The sequence below is a fragment of the Diceros bicornis genome, chromosome 3, assembly GCF_020826845.1.
Source record: "Diceros bicornis minor isolate mBicDic1 chromosome 3, mDicBic1.mat.cur, whole genome shotgun sequence".
NCBI lineage: Eukaryota > Metazoa > Chordata > Mammalia > Perissodactyla > Rhinocerotidae > Diceros > Diceros bicornis.
In genome coordinates, this window is record NC_080742.1 from 37,310,598 (window position 1) to 37,326,754 (window position 16,157).

General features: G+C 33.6%; 1 long non-coding RNA gene across 1 annotated transcript; it reads right to left on the minus strand.

Annotated features, from left to right (window-relative positions):
* Window positions 1–1,578: 1,578 nt before the first annotated feature.
* LOC131421870 (uncharacterized) lies at window positions 1,579–12,577 on the minus strand. The gene is made up of 3 exons (XR_009223961.1): window positions 12,526–12,577; window positions 11,548–11,633; window positions 1,579–1,636 (listed from the first exon to the last, which is right to left on the minus strand). It is a non-coding gene; the product is annotated as an uncharacterized LOC131421870 (long non-coding RNA).
* Window positions 12,578–16,157: the final 3,580 nt, after the last annotated feature.

Consider the following 16,157-nt stretch of genomic DNA (forward strand, 5'->3'; position numbering starts at 1 on the left):
AAAAACTGGATCAGGTTAATAAAATTTGAATACTTGCCTTTTATTTTTATCTATATTTTCGAGATAAATGTGTGATTATTATCTAGAGAAAACAATTGACAGTTGCTCATAAAAAAGAAATCGAGCTTTTGCAATTTGTGTTTTGGAAGAAACGTACACTTCAGACTATGCCTGGTTAATAGATCAAAAGTCAAGAACAAATGAATGTAACAGAATATGTTTTTATCTTTCTGCTCCTTTGTCTGTTCTCTGTAAATTAATCCCACATTTCTGACTTTCACCTGATCATTGCTATTGAGCCTTCTTAACATGATTTCAACTTGAGCCCATTTCCGCTCAACTTCTACATTTTTCTAAGGTTATCAATGGTATCATACTTCTCCCAGGCTTCAAAGCTATGGATATCAGAGTCATTTCTACATTTTTCCTGGTCTTTAAGCCAATGTGCTAGTAGACATCAAATACCCTTTTTGCCTTTTAAATATTCTTTGATTTTTACCTTATTTCCAATTAATTATGCCATCACCCTGGACAGAACCATGGTCACTACTTACTTTGACTTCTTCAATGGCCACTTAATTTAATCTCCCAGGTTTTTTTTATTGAGGTAACATTGGTTTATAACATTATATAAACTTTAGGAGTACATTATTATATTCCTATTTCTATGTAGACTACATCATGTTCACCACCCAAAGACTAAATACCATCCATCACCATACACAAGTGTTTACTCACCCTTTTGGTCCTCCTCCCTCACCCTTCCTCTCTGGTAACCACCAATCCAATCTCTGTCTCTATGCGTTTGTTTGTTGTTGTTGTTGTTGCTTTTATCTTCTACATATGAGCGAAAACATACGGTATTTGACTTTCTCTGTCTGGCTTATTTTGCTTAGCATAATACCCTCAAGGTCCATCCAAGTTATTGCAAATGGCAAAATTGCATCTTTTTTATGGCTGAGTAGTATTCCATTGTGTATATATACCACATCTTCTTTATCCATTCATCCATTGATGGGCGCTGAGGTTATTTCTAATCTTGGCTATTGTGAATAATGCTGCAATGAACATAGAGGGAGTGCAAATATCTTTTCGCATTTGTGCTTTCATGTTCTTTGGATAAATACCCAGAAGTGGAATAGCTGGATCATAAGGTATTTCTATTCTCAATGTTTTGAGGAATCTCCATACTTTTTTCCATAGTGGCTACACCAGTTTACATTCCCACCAGCAGTGTGTGAGGGTTCCCTTTTTTCCACATCCTCTCCAACACTTGTCATTTCTTGTCTTGTTAATTATAGCCATTCTGATGGGCATTAGATGATATCTCATTATAGTCTTGATTTGCATTTCCCTAATAATTATTGATGTTGAACAACTTTTCATGTGCCTGTTGGCCATCTGTATATCTTCTTTGGAAAACTGTCTGTTTAGATCCATTGCACATTTTTTTAATTGGGTTGTTTGTTTTTTTGCTGTTGAGTTGTACAAGTTCTTTATATATTTTGGACGTTAATCTCTTATCTGATAAATGAATTGCAAATATCTTTTCTCAATTGTTAGTTTGTCTTTTCATTTTGTTCATGGTTTCCTTGCTGTGCAGAAGCTTTTTAGTTTGATGTAGTCAGTTGCATTTCTACACAGTAACAACGAAATAGCAGAGAGAGAAATTAAGAATACAATCCCATTTACAATCACAATAAGAATAAAATACCTAGGAATAAGTTTAACCAAAGAAGTGAAAGACCTGTACACTGAAAACCATAAAACATTGTTGAAAGAACTTGAAAAAGCCACAAAAAAATGGAAAGATATTCCCTGATCATGGATTGGAAAAATTAACACAGTTAACATGTCCATATTTCCTAATAAGATCTACAGATTCAGTGCAATCTCTATCAAAATCCCAATGATATTTTTCGTGCAAATAGAATAAAGAATCCTAAAATTTATATGGAACAACAAAAGACCCTGAATAGCCAAAGGAATCCTGAGAAAAAAAGAACAAAGCTGGAGGTATCACACTCCCTGATTTCAAAATGCACTACAAAACTACAGTAATCAAAACAGCATGGTAATGGCACAAAAACAGACGCACAGATCAATGGAACAGAATTGAGAGCGCAGAAATAAACCCACACCTCTATGGACAGCTAATTTGCAACAAGGGAGCCAAGAACATACGAGAGAGAAAGGAAAGTCTCTTCAATAAAGGATGTTCGGAAAACTGGAAAGGCACATGCAAAATAATGAAAATAGACCATACACAAAAATTAACTCAAAATGGATTAAAAACTTGAATACAAGACCTGAAACCATAAAACTTCTACAAGAAAACCTAGGTGGTACGCTCTTTAACATCAGTCTTAGCAGCATCTTTTTCAATACCATGTCTCACCAGGCAAGGGAAACAAACGAAATAATCTTCCAGGTTTAGCTCTAATCTGTCCATTTGATTATCACAAAAATTCTGTTTAAACATGGTTTTTATCTTTTTACTCAGTCTTAAAATGCTTGATGTTTTTTCCTCAAGTCCCTGGCCGTTTTTTTGAGTCCTCTCATTTTTGAACCTCATCCTACCAATCCAACTTGATTCCCACAGCTCATGCTTCCTCAGCCACATGAAATTGTAATTTTCCACAGCCCCAAATTTATTCCTCCACTTATGTTGCTTTACTTTGTTGTGATGTTATCTTTTTTTCTATTAAAATTCCTCAGGTATTCAGATTATTCTGTATAGTTTCTTTTTTGTGTTTGAAGTATTACACACAAGCATAAAATACCACTCTGGCTGTCAAGACTGAAGCCGGAAGACCAGTTAGAAAGCTATGAGGTACTCCATGTGAAAGGTGACTTGATAATAGCCACGCTTTACATAGAAATCAGATAGGTTATTAGATGATATCATTATGGCTAATTTTGCTGATGTAGTCATAGAATTTCAAAATGAGGTTTTTGCCTGGGCTTTAGAACTATATATGTATTTCTTAATTTTCATTACTAAAAATAACTTAAATGTAGCCAGTGGATTTAGGCAAATACTTATTTCCTAAGTCGTCATTTGACAAGATCAAGTCCATTTTATATTTTTAATATTTTTTGTAAATTAAACTAATTTATAAAATTTATGACTACTAAAAACATATACAGCAAAATTTTAGTGATTTCAAAAAAATGCTTAAAAATTACAGCTAGGTCATCTACTTTCTTCAAAATTTCTGAACCGTCAATGAAAGTTTATAAATATGAGACCACTGAGGCCTAGGGAGTGAGTTTTTTTGTTTTGTTTTGTTTTGTTTTGGTGAGGAAGATTGGCCCTGTGTTAACATCTGCTGCCAATCTTCCTCTTTTTGCTTGAGGAAGATTGTCCCTGAGCTAACATCTGTGCCAATCTTCCTCTATTTTTTGTATGTGGGATGCCTCCACAGCATGGCTTGATGAGCGGTGTGTAGGTCATTGCTTGGGATCTGAACCCGGGAACCCTGGGCCACCAAAGTAGAGTGCGTGAAATTAACCACTATGCCACTGGGCCGGCCCCAGGGAGTGAGTTTTAAGGTGCAATTTGTTTGACTACAGAGACTACAAATTTTAATATGTCAAATATTCCTCCAATAATTTCCTAGAGGAATTGGGTTGACTTCTGCTTAAGGACACATGATACAAATATAGGAACTACAGTTACGAAATGAGTATTTTATCTCCTCTATACCAATGCCCTATCATTAAAGTCAGTAAAACTGAGATTGTTTTGAAGAATGAAAGTAGTTATGCTCGGAATTTACAAAATTACTTTCAAACTGCACTCCTCCTTTCTCCAAATTAACTCCTCTGATGGATTTTTTTTACAGTAGTCTTTTTCTGCCTCCTCAAGCTATAATTAGTCATTGAAAATGGTCTCAGTGCATGCCTGGAAGACATTATAAACTCTAGTCATAGTTCTTTCTCCTTGTTAAGAAAAGGCGCTCTCTGAATGATATAATCTCACTAACCTAATGACCAGAAAGTGATTTTGGAACATCATGACCACTCTTCCTCTTTACTAGGCTATAACAGTAGCACAGGTACAAAATTATTTGTACTCTGTCCTTTTAAAGATATCAATAAAGCAAAAGCACAACTAGTAAATCCAGAACAAAATCTTGCCTAATTGTGCACATGTTGGTGAACAGAAAAAGTAACCCTTATTCGACTAAGTATTTTGTGTCTGCAGGCAGTTATAAAACTAATAAACTATAAAGACTGATAAAATCAAAACCAGTCATTTAAAATTTATTTGCAGTTACACTGCAGCTCATTTCTAGTTTCAGGCTAAAGCAACATTTAAATGCTAGATATTTGACATCTGCAATTTGGAGAGAAAATGCTGAATCGGTTTAAAATAGCTTCAAAGATGTAGATATTCATGTGGGAATTAATTGGCATAAACAAGAAAGAAAAGTGCTGAAATGATTTACATTTACCTGTTTATAAAATCTCCTGGGTTTCGCGCTAAATATTATCAAATGCTTAGTTGTAACTTTCGGCATTTTTTTCATTAATCACAGCTAAAACACAGAAGTTCTGACAATAACAAATATGGAATGTATCTCCTCTATTTCTCTGTGTAGTTGTGATGGGAAAGCAATATAAAGTAAAACCAATAAGTCACAACATAAGAGACAAATCAGTGCACCCAAAAGTAGGACAAATTTCTTCACCAGTCCAAACTCCTGAGATCAGATTTTCTGTGTCCCAGTCTGGGAAACAGACTTTACTAAAGCTGAGTGCTTAAGTGTTTGCTCTCAAACATAACACCTTTTAGTCTGTAATAGCTGAGTGTTCCACAATTGCTAATTCTCATTGAGTCTCACTCTGGACCAGACATAATGGGAGCTGATTTACACGTAATACATGATACATATCCTCTACTAGAAGCCAAACTTTTCATTTGATTTGGTACCCTCACCCTGGAGTATAGCAGAGTACCTTGCAATACATTATAACTAAATAAAAATAAAGTCATAATAAACAAAAATTCTAGTCTACTCAAATGATCTTTCTAAAATTTTCAAATCAATCAATCTTTCTCTTTTAACAAACCATCAATGTATAATGTACATAGTATTTTATGTTTTAAAGAAAGTGAACTAAACAATATAACCAGGATATGTGCATTTATTGCATGGCTATTAAAACAATAAGAGGAAATCTTAAATAAAAATGTTTTAGAACATGTAGAAAATAAACCACACATACAGAGCAACTAACTAGAATTAAGCATATAAATAGAGCAAATAAATAAATGATGCTTTATGGATTTAAAATTGAATATAATAATAAAAAGTGTAATTAAAGCTTTAAAAGGTGAAATGGAAGTAGTATTTCACAATTTACAGTAACAAATAAATCAAAGTTTTATATCAGGAATAAAAAAGAAGAGAATTTGGGTGCAGATCCAGGAGACAAAATATTCAGTTAGTCTCAGGAATAAAAAAATAAACTTGCAGAGGAAAACAATAATTGAAGAAATAATAAAATTTTAAAAATGCCTTAGTTTATATTGGAAAGGATCACTGAGTGCCAGACAGGATTCGTTCCTTCAGTCATTCAGTCTTTCAATAGATATAGTTTCAGCAGATACTATATGCCAGACACTGCTGTTAGCGGTGGGGATACAGCAGGGAGTAGACATTGTTAATAAGGGAAGACAGGCAATAAACAAGTTAGAAATTACTATATTGGGAAAAGACAGCGCACCATAAGGGTTTAGAGAATGCTGGAGGGGTGCTGTTTTTCTTCTGTAACTGTATTTTCTTTTCCATTTGATCTGACTTGTACCTAAAGTGATGTATAGAAGTCTCATTTAAGCAGAACAAAGAAACCTTACAGAAATAAAAGAAGACTTGAATTCTATACTTAAAGGTCCTATCACATTTCTGGAAAAATTGACTTGTAATGATTGTTGTGTTTCCTTGTATTTTTTTGTTCCTATCTATCTTTATCTCCTGTAGTTTCTGTTTTATAGAAGTAGTAGTTTTGTTTCATGGGACAGATTGATAGATAGACACATAACAGCCATACACACATAACTGATATATCTTTATTGTAAATTATGGCTTTTAGCACTAAAATGTTTTCATTTTCAGGTTTAATAATTTTTAAATTGAATTTTACTTCAATGATTTCAAGATCAAAATCCAGATTTCTTGTTCTCCTATTTGTTTGGTATATGTCGTATATTCCTTTATTTTTAGAATTTCTGAATCATTTGCTTTAGGAGTGTCTCTTGGATATAGCATATCATGTTTTCCTTTTTTCTTTTTGTGAGGAAGATCAGCCCTGAGCTAACATCCATGCCAAGCCTCCTCTTTTTGCTGAGGAAGATTGGCCCTGGGCTAACATCCGTGCCCATCTTCCTCCACTTTATATGGGACACCGCCACAGCATGGCTTGACAAGCGGTGCATGGGTGCACGCCCGGGATCCGAACCCAGGCCGCCAGCAGCGGAGCACGTGCACTTAACCGCCACGCCACGGGGCCAGACCCTGTTTTCGTTTTTGAGCCAAATTGAAAATTGTTTTATATTTTATCAGGTGAACTAAGCCCATTCACATTTATTGATATGGCTGTAATGATTGGTCTCAACTCTCTTATATTATTTTATCATTAAATACAATGTGTATTATGTGATGTTTGCTGTGTTTTTTTTCTGTAGTTGAATGATTTTCTTTGCTTTCTGATAGTTAAAAATTCTTTTAATATTTGAAAAGTTTGTCTTTTTGTTCTAGTGGTCGCCTAGACCAATAGATTTTTACCTTTTTCTTAAATGCTCTTAATTCCCTGTCATCTTTTACTATCTGTTTTATCAGTTTTTAATGCTTTCTTTGACTTCCACCTAGTACCTATTCAACAATCAAAAACTTTATTTTGTATTCCCCTTTCCATATCCTTCCTCCTCTCTCATTTTATTTGCATTATATCCATTTTGTCAGAAACCAAAATGTACATATTTTATTCTTCCCCATAATATTTTGTGTTATTTTTCTTTCTTATACCCAGCTTTGTTTGAGTCATAGATCTTCAAGTACCATCACCAATAGTCCTTGTGTCAAAGTTTCCCCTATTGTGTCATAGTTTGACGAAGTTCATTCTCTAGTAGATTGCTGAACAAGAGTTTATGGTTAAATAAGTTTCTGATTTCTTAGATAACTAAAATAATTTTTCTATACCCTTGGTATTTGAAGAACAGCATAGCTAGATACAGCCTTTTTGGTTCACAATTTCTTTATTTGAATTTTTCTTTGCTTTGCATGCTGCTTTTGCCAGAATTATGCCAGTTTAAATTTCTTACCCTTGTACATTACTTGATCTCACTTGTTTAAAAATTTTGAAGATTTTTTATATTTAAGCTCTACTAATTTTACTGGGATATGTCTCAGAGTTGATCACTTCAGTCCTTCCATTTCTAAAAATGTATTCTGCATGTATATTCATAGGATGAACAGAACTATTTATACAGAACTATTCTTGTAAGCAATGCTTGTGTTAGCAAAAGATTGAAAACTACATAAATGTCAACTGATACTTGACTGATTAAATAAATTATTATACATCCATAGAGTAGAATAATCTACAGCTATTTAAAAAAAAGATAGTCTTTTATGTTCAGAGACAAAACTGTATCCATAATTTATTCTATTCACCCTATTCCAATCTGACTTCTATTTCCATTACTCCACTGAAACTACTCTTGTCCAAGTCACCAAAGGTTTTCACGGTGCCAAAAGCAATGGGTCTCTTTCTGTCTTTATCTTACCCCACCTATAAATGGTTTATCTCTCAATCAACCGCTGTGCTTCCCTGAACACTTTTCTCCTTGGGATTTTGTGATATATGATGATGTTTCTTTTCTCCCACACCTTATCATTTCTCCTTTATAGGTTTCTCCTTCTCCACTCAACTTCTAAGTAGTGGAGTACCTCAGGACTCAGTCCTGGTTCCTCTTAATTTTCCTTGTAAGCACTCTTTTCTGGAGACAACAATCATCAAACATGATTGAAATCACAACTAGAATATGTCACTTTCGAGCCCAGAGTTCTGCTTTAATATTCCATTACACTTATTATAAAATCCAAATGCCTTACGTGACCTGTAAGATGCAAACGCTTTGGGGCCTCTCTATCCCTCCATCCTCATGTCCTCTATTTCTCCCCTCTTCCACAATGATCCAGCAACACCACCTTGTGACATTTCCTGGGGCGCATCATATTCTTTCTAACATCAGGGATTGGTACTTGTTATTACCTATTCCTGGAAGGCTCTTTCCATGGATTCCCTGTGGCATGTTCTGTATCTCAGAACTGAGCTTAAATAGCCCTACGTGAGAAAAGACTTCCCTACCACACGATCTAAAGTGTTGCTTTAGCCTCCAATGTGGGATATGTATACATCATGGCAAGGAAAAAATAGATGATCCATTGGAATATAGGAAGAAAATATTAGATTATCCATTTGTATTTATTTTTATTACATCCTTTCAAAGGTGTGTATGTTTTATATCATTTATAATGATAAAATAATTGTACACACATACACATATGTACATACAAACATATACACATTTAAACAAATATACTTCTATAAGGGGTACACAAAATTTTTAATTAATATATGTTCTTGATTATGTATGTTTAAACCACTAGTCTTGCATTTCTCTCTCTATATCTTTTGTGACTTGATTATGAGCTCTAATTATTTTCAATGTATTTATATATTTTTTCTTTGTTTCCTGATTAGAAAACTCCATAGCAGCAGAAATCATAATTGTCATATTCACTGTTGTATTCCCAATACCTAGTATTACACGAGTGAGTAAATGAATGAATGAACTATAAATATATATAATGTAATTTATTTGGTATAATTTGGTGTGCACAACATCAAATATAGTGAAATATTATGTAATTGCTTATGTAATATGATTTTTACATTAGCAATAAAACTTTAATATTATTATGAGTTTTAATACAAAATTTACAATGCTTATGAGATTAAAAGAAATAATAAACTTTCATTTAGAGGCCAAACAGAAACCCTGAGTAGATGGAGACTGAGACTGTTTTCCTCACTCATACAACTTAAAAATTATAAAGTGTCTTTCTCTTATGAGTATGCAAACTTGGGACATCCCCTTAGAATCCTGATTTTTCCCCCAAACTGGACAAAATGATTCTGAATTTTATTGGGAAAATTAATATTAAAAAACTGATAAGAAATTTTCAGAAAATTAAAAAATTAGTAGTGGAAAATGTTTTTATAATAAATATTAAAAACCTACTACAACCAGTGTAATATAATACTAGGTAGATAACTAGATAAGAAATAGTTCAATTCAGGTTCATACATCATTCATTAAAAGTTCAAATATATCTGGGGCCGGCCCGGCAGTGTCGTGGTTAAGTTCGCGTGCTCTGCTTGGGCAGACTGGAGTGCGTGTGTGGACCATGGACGTACACATCGCTCATCAAGCCATGCTGTGGTGGAGTCGTATTTACAAAGTAGAGGAAGATTGGCACAGATGTTAGCTCAGGGACCATCTCCCTCAAGCAAAAAGAGGAAGATTGGCAACAGAATCTTCCTCACCAAAAATCTTCCTCACCAAAGAATGAAAACAAAAAAAAAGTTCAAATGTATCTACTCATATTAATCCCAAATGAAAAGGAATCAGTTAATAGTACCAATGGAGTGGAAATTGACTACTGTATATACTACTGAATGCCAAATAGTAGTACACATTTCTCGATCATCGTGGTTTAAAAAATGACAATGGCTTGGTTTTCAAAGGGTCTTATTTAACATGTATCAAGAAAGTAAATATTAGTATTGTTTCTAAAATTTTTTGAACAAGTGAGTTTCAACTGGTAAAGATTCAGGACACAGATAGCATCAAAACTTCTGGATAGGAATAGGTACATATTTCAATATATTTATGATTATTGTAGCATATTTATGGTTTCATTTTCAATTGAAAATGGAAACTACTGCTTTTAGAAAACAAACCACAGAAAGTAAAATTTAACAAAATCCTCTTTGCTAGTGAGAATATATTGAAGATGGTCCATTTCTTGTGAGTGAAATAACAAGCTTGCTCTCCAATCTAGAGTCAGGGAGAAATAAGAAGATATATATATATATATATATATATATATATATATAGCAAATATATGTGTGATATATATATACATATATATCTCCAGGAGACTTGGGATAAATCTCTCTGACAAATAAGTAATTCATTCATTATGGAAAAGTGTAGAGTTTTTTAAACATCTTACTCATTTTTCCAAATATTAGCCTGTGAACAATATATATTAAAGTAGACCATATTGAAGATATCAAGGCAGAAATACAATATAGGTTTTACATACACAGTCTACAGAAAAACTAAATTTTTAAAAATTTCTGTTAGATGTTTTTCTTCCAAAGTCCCTCCTGGCCATTCTGCCATCATGTTTGTGTGTGTGTGTGTGTGTGTGTGTGTGTGTGTTTCCCAAATATATGAACTATATATAGGAGAGTTTTACAGACTGAAAACTCATAGGTGTAATCCTGTAAAACTGAAACAATAGTGTTATACCAAAAGAAAACACCTTATACAGATATGGGGAGGTGGTAAAATGTATATTCACATTTAATCATGTTGTTTCAGATCCCAATAAAGCTTGGTATTTGAAATATGAGGTTTTAAAAAGAACAATGGAACCAGAAATGTTTAGCAAAAATATAAATCTTAATATCTCAATTTTATGCCCGTAACAAAGCCAAAATATATCAATTCTTAAGATTTTGAAGGAAATTCCAGTAGGAATTAATTAATAAGTGTTCAGAGAGTTGAGGTCTTTTACTAAATGACAGATTAGTATTGATTTTGTGTCTGAAATCCAGAAATGATTTCTTCTTCCTCTATCACATAATTCCATATCATCAGCTCTCATGTGAACCAATTCTATGTGGAATTGGAAGTGACGCTACAAAGCATGCAAACCTTACAGAGTCTGAGTCATCTTTCGTTGTGCTTGATTTCCAGCTAGTCTTTCATTTTCATAATGTTGCTAAGTGTTTTTCAATCTAATTGCATAGGGACTGATTTGTTTAGCAACCTCTGTTTAGAGTTGGGCTTTGTTCTCTCCACTGTGGACACCATTCTGGCATTGTTTTCTTGCTTTCATTGTTTCATAGAGCACATTTTATCACAAGCACTTTGCGATTCAATTATCCTCCCCTCAGCCCTCCCCTATGTAAGTGATATTACCCTTCGGCTCTAAATATATGCTTCCAACAGTTGCTTTGGACAGTTCATTTCGAGAGGCAGAAATAGAACCCAAACATCTATGTTATTAAATCTTAAACGTAAAATAGTCATGCTCAATTAAGTGACAACAGTAATCAAAATGGAAGTAAAGAACATATGCATTTCAGAAGCACTAGGATAATTGTAGTTGACGTGTCATCACGTTTCATAAATTTATGTCATGATTTACTCAAAATAATCAGAAAAAAAATGCTTACCTCCTTTCACAATTCACACAATACCTCATAGTTAGATGCATTTAGGCTATGGAGTATCTCATCCCAAGAAACGTAAAGCACAGGATCTAGGTAGAGTGACAACTATGTCATGTTAAGAATGATACACAATGCAAGATAAAATGAAAAACTTTTAATCATATTTTCCAAAGGTCTTTATTCCTTTTAGAAACCTTTATGTACTAAGGCTCTCACAGCATGAAAACAGAAAAGAGAAAGTAAATCTACTGAAAAAAATTAAGGAAAAGAATTGATAGATCCAATCCATAGCCTAAATGTATTTACTCATGAATAAGATAAATGACTGAGTAAAGGGAAAATAAGATCTTCGTTCCATTTTTTCATGTTAAGCTACAGAAATGCCATTTGAAATTCTCATCTTAAGAAAATTATTATAATCATAATAATCATTATTTCTAAAAAAGAAAATTTTGGAAAAGTGTACAGATGAAATGGGGAGAAAAAATCTAATAGGTTAGAACAAATCAACTTTAAATGTATGGTATTCTACTGGGCTACCTGCCACAAATTGGTCAGCCCACTTCTCCCTCAGGGCTTTTCTGAATAAAAAGCATGGGGCATGTATCCTGAAAAGAAAGCAGTTCTCTGGAATTTATGGCTTTTTCAATGGGCAAAAGAGACAATTATTAGAGTTCAGGGCTATTGAAACAATAAGAATTTGAGAGATCAAGACCTCTAGAGTGAAAGAGAACTTCAGAGGAGTAGGCATGGCATTCTAGGAAAAATTGTCCCTTAAGGTAACAGCCGTGTGATAACATTTGAAGGACAAAATTCTAAGAAAACAAGCAGAAAGTAGCTGCCAAGATATTAAAAATTTAAGCAAATATTTTGACAGTGTTGTGGGCAGAGGGGGAAGGAAAATTGGCATTTAGGACCGCTAAAGAAAAGGACCCTACAGAAACCTCACACTTTCAGTTGACACTCTTGAAGGGACAACACCTATAGAGTAGAGTCAAGCCAGAAGTGGATCAGCCTCAACCAGAACACGGGGACCGGCGCATACTTTACCAGCATGCATGAGGAAGAAAGACAACATCAAGCAGAGCCCCAACACTTCTTCACTTACAGCATCTGGCATTCAGTCAAAAATTACCAGACATGCTAGAAAACTGGACCAAATGACTGAGGCACCTAAGAATAAAAAAGCAAAAGTAGATCAACAGAAGTTCCAGATATTTGAGTTAGCAGGAACAGATTTTAAAATAACTACGTTTTGTATGTCCCCCAAATAAATGCAAAGAGGGAATATTTTCACCATAGAATTAGAAATTAATTCTAAAATCAAGTAGAAATCAGACACCTTACAAAAAACTGAAATTAAGATATAGATGAATTTAACAGCAGGTTATTCACAGTAGGAGAAAGAAAATATATACCTATAGAATTGTATACATATACACATACAAAATATAGTTGAAGCAAGTGAGAAAAAGAGATGGAAAATAAAATAGGAAATATGTGGAATATGAATAAAAAGTGTCACATATCTGTAACTGGGTTCTAAGAAGAGATAGAGAAAGAAATAGAAGAAGTATGAGAAGAAATACTGACTGAGAATTCCCCCAACCTGGTGAGAAACATCAAGCCATTTGAGACATTCAGGAAGCTCTATAAATCACAGCCTGGCTAAATACAAAATAATAACACCAAGGCACATCATATAAAACTGCTAAGACTAAGACAAAAAGAAAATCTTTAAAGCATGCAAATAAAAGACACATTAGTTTCAAAGGAGTAATAATAAGACTGAGAGCTGACTTTTGAAGCAAAACAATGGGAGACAGAGGCTGTTTACTGTGCTGAAAGAAAATAACTGAATCTATACTTAGGAAAAAAATATTTGTGAAAAATGAAGGCCCTGGGCCAAAGAAAAACGCAGAGAATTTAAGGCCATATCATTTGTCATAAATGAAATACCAAAGGTAATTCTTCAGACAGAAAGAAGATAATACCTGATTAAAGTATAATAATACAGGAAGAATAAAAAGCACTGGAAAGGGGAAATATTAGATTATATAAAAAATAGATATTGATTGCTAAAACAATAATAATATATATACAGTTCAAAATACACGTAGAATTAACGTTCATGGTATTAGTGCAAAAGTTGGGAAGGGAATTTTTTAAATGCTTTCATTGATCAGAAAATGTAAAAGTAATAAAGGTATATTCTAATCAGTGAAGGTTGCATATTGTGACATATAGGGTAAGCATTTAAAGCATTAAAAGAATAAGAAATAATATATTGTTAAAGAGATTAAATAGTAAAATATGGAACAAAGAACAGATGGGACACAGAAAACAAACGGTAAGATTATATAAACCCAAACATGTAAGTAATTGTTATATATATTAAATACTCTTAATTGATAGACAAAGAAAGATTGTTTGGCTGTATAAATAAAAATACAACTATTTCTGCTTAAAGAAATATATATAAATAGATATATTTAAATATAAGAATAAATATAGAAAAGATGAAAGCACAAGGATATTAAGAAAATATCTTAAAACAGCTATAATCAGACAGGGCAGACTATAAGAAAAAAATATGACAAAAGATAAAAAGGGGAATTTCATAATAATGAAGAGTTCGTTAATAGCATTACATTTTTATGCATCTAAAATCATATCCTCAAACACAAAACAAAATTTGAAATTTCTTAAATAAAAGTGAAATTCACACATCCAAATAAATAACAGAAGACTTTAATATACTTCTGTCAATAACTTACATAAGCAAGAAAAAAAGAATAAGCACACAAAAAAACTAGACCCGACATTTACAGAAAACCATACTCAACAATTGCAGATGACCATTACTTTCAAGTGCATATGTAACATTTACCAAAATTGATTGTATATTAGGCCATAAAGTCATGCACAATAAAGTTAAAAAGATTGAAAATATACAAAGAATATTCTTTGATCAAAGTGAAATTAATCCAAAAATCAGTATTAAAATTAACTCTAAGAAACCTGAATGTTTGGCAATTGAAGCATAGAATTTCAAATAAACAGTGGAATAAAGGAGAAAGCACAATGGCAATTAGAAATATTTTTAACTGAATAATACTGAATATCTGACATAAAACTGGTGAGATATAGTCAAATCTATACTCAGAGAGTACAGACAAAGCTGTGCGCTAAATGCACCTGTTGAAAAAAAACACTGAAAATTCATGATCTTAGCATCGATCTCAAGAAGAAACAAAAAGAAGAGCAAATTAAGCCCCAGAAATTTAAAAAGAGGAAAATAATGAAACAGAGAAATAGAAAAATCAAAATAGCCAGAAGAATAATAATATTGATAAATCCCATGCAAGACAGAGAGAGACACATACAGAGAGATGGAGAGAGAAAGAAGGATGAGGAGAAGGACTATGAGGAAGAGGAGGAGGAGAGGAGGTAGTTTTTTTAGGCAATTTCCTCGTAGGTATGTGCTGAACAGTATCCAGCTGAATACTCGAGTAGGATTCTCCTCATCTCTCCAGCGCTCTCTCCTTGTGCAGCTCTTTCCTATCTGGTAATATTTCCTGAAAAGTCTACTGGCTTTAGTCTCCAGACTCTAAGTTCATCCCCTCAATTCCAGGAGTCCTTGTCAGGAAACTCTTTCAAGGGATAATCATAGGGTCTCACTTCATTTGCTCCCTATGTCTCCCAAATCACTGTCTTTCATTGCCTAATATCAGGGTCATAAATACTATTGTTTTTCTTATAATTCCCCCTTTCTTGGTTGTTTGGGGAGAGGGGAGTAAATCCAGTACCTGGAATTCCATTTAGCTGTAAGCAAAAGTATTAAAAATAATTTAAAAGCAATTGTAGGTATTTTAAAAGGAAAAATATCAAAATACATTGGGGCGGGCTTGGTGGCACAAGCGGTTAATTGTGCACGCTCCGCTGCACCGCCGGCGGTTCACCGGTTCAGATCCCAGGCATGCACCAATGCAACTCTTGGCAAGCCATGCTGTGGCGGTGTCCCATATAAAGTGGAGGAAGATGGGCATGGATGTTAGCCCAGGGCCAGTCTTCCTCAGCAAAAAGAGGAGGATTGGCAGATGTTAGCTCAGGGCCAATCTTCCTCACAAAACAAAACAAAAAAAATCAAAATACATTAACTTCTACCTAATAGAATCAAAATTATGTCTAACATTTGGGGGGAAAATATGTCTTTCAATTATAGAGGGAAAGAAATCAATCTACTGCTGCATTCTTGAGAAATTATGCTTTCTTGTCAAGGCAGCTTTGGAAACCGTTGGTGTATCTACCCAAGATTTCCACAGTTATGTAATATCTTAGTTATGTAATACAATTATGCAAACCTGGTTAATCCACTGATTTTTTTGAGGGCAGATCTATGTAATTAGTGACTGAGCCTTGAGGGTGCTCTTGTGTAATGAGCTACCTGCCAGGCACAAGCAATGAAATGCCTTCCTGATGGACACAGAGGTGACAATGCCCTTTATAGATATGTCAGAATATGTAAAAGAAAATTCCCACTTTTCACTGATCTGCATCATAGGAAAGTTCAAATATATTTGCTCGGAATAAATTCTGTTAGCTGACCTCAT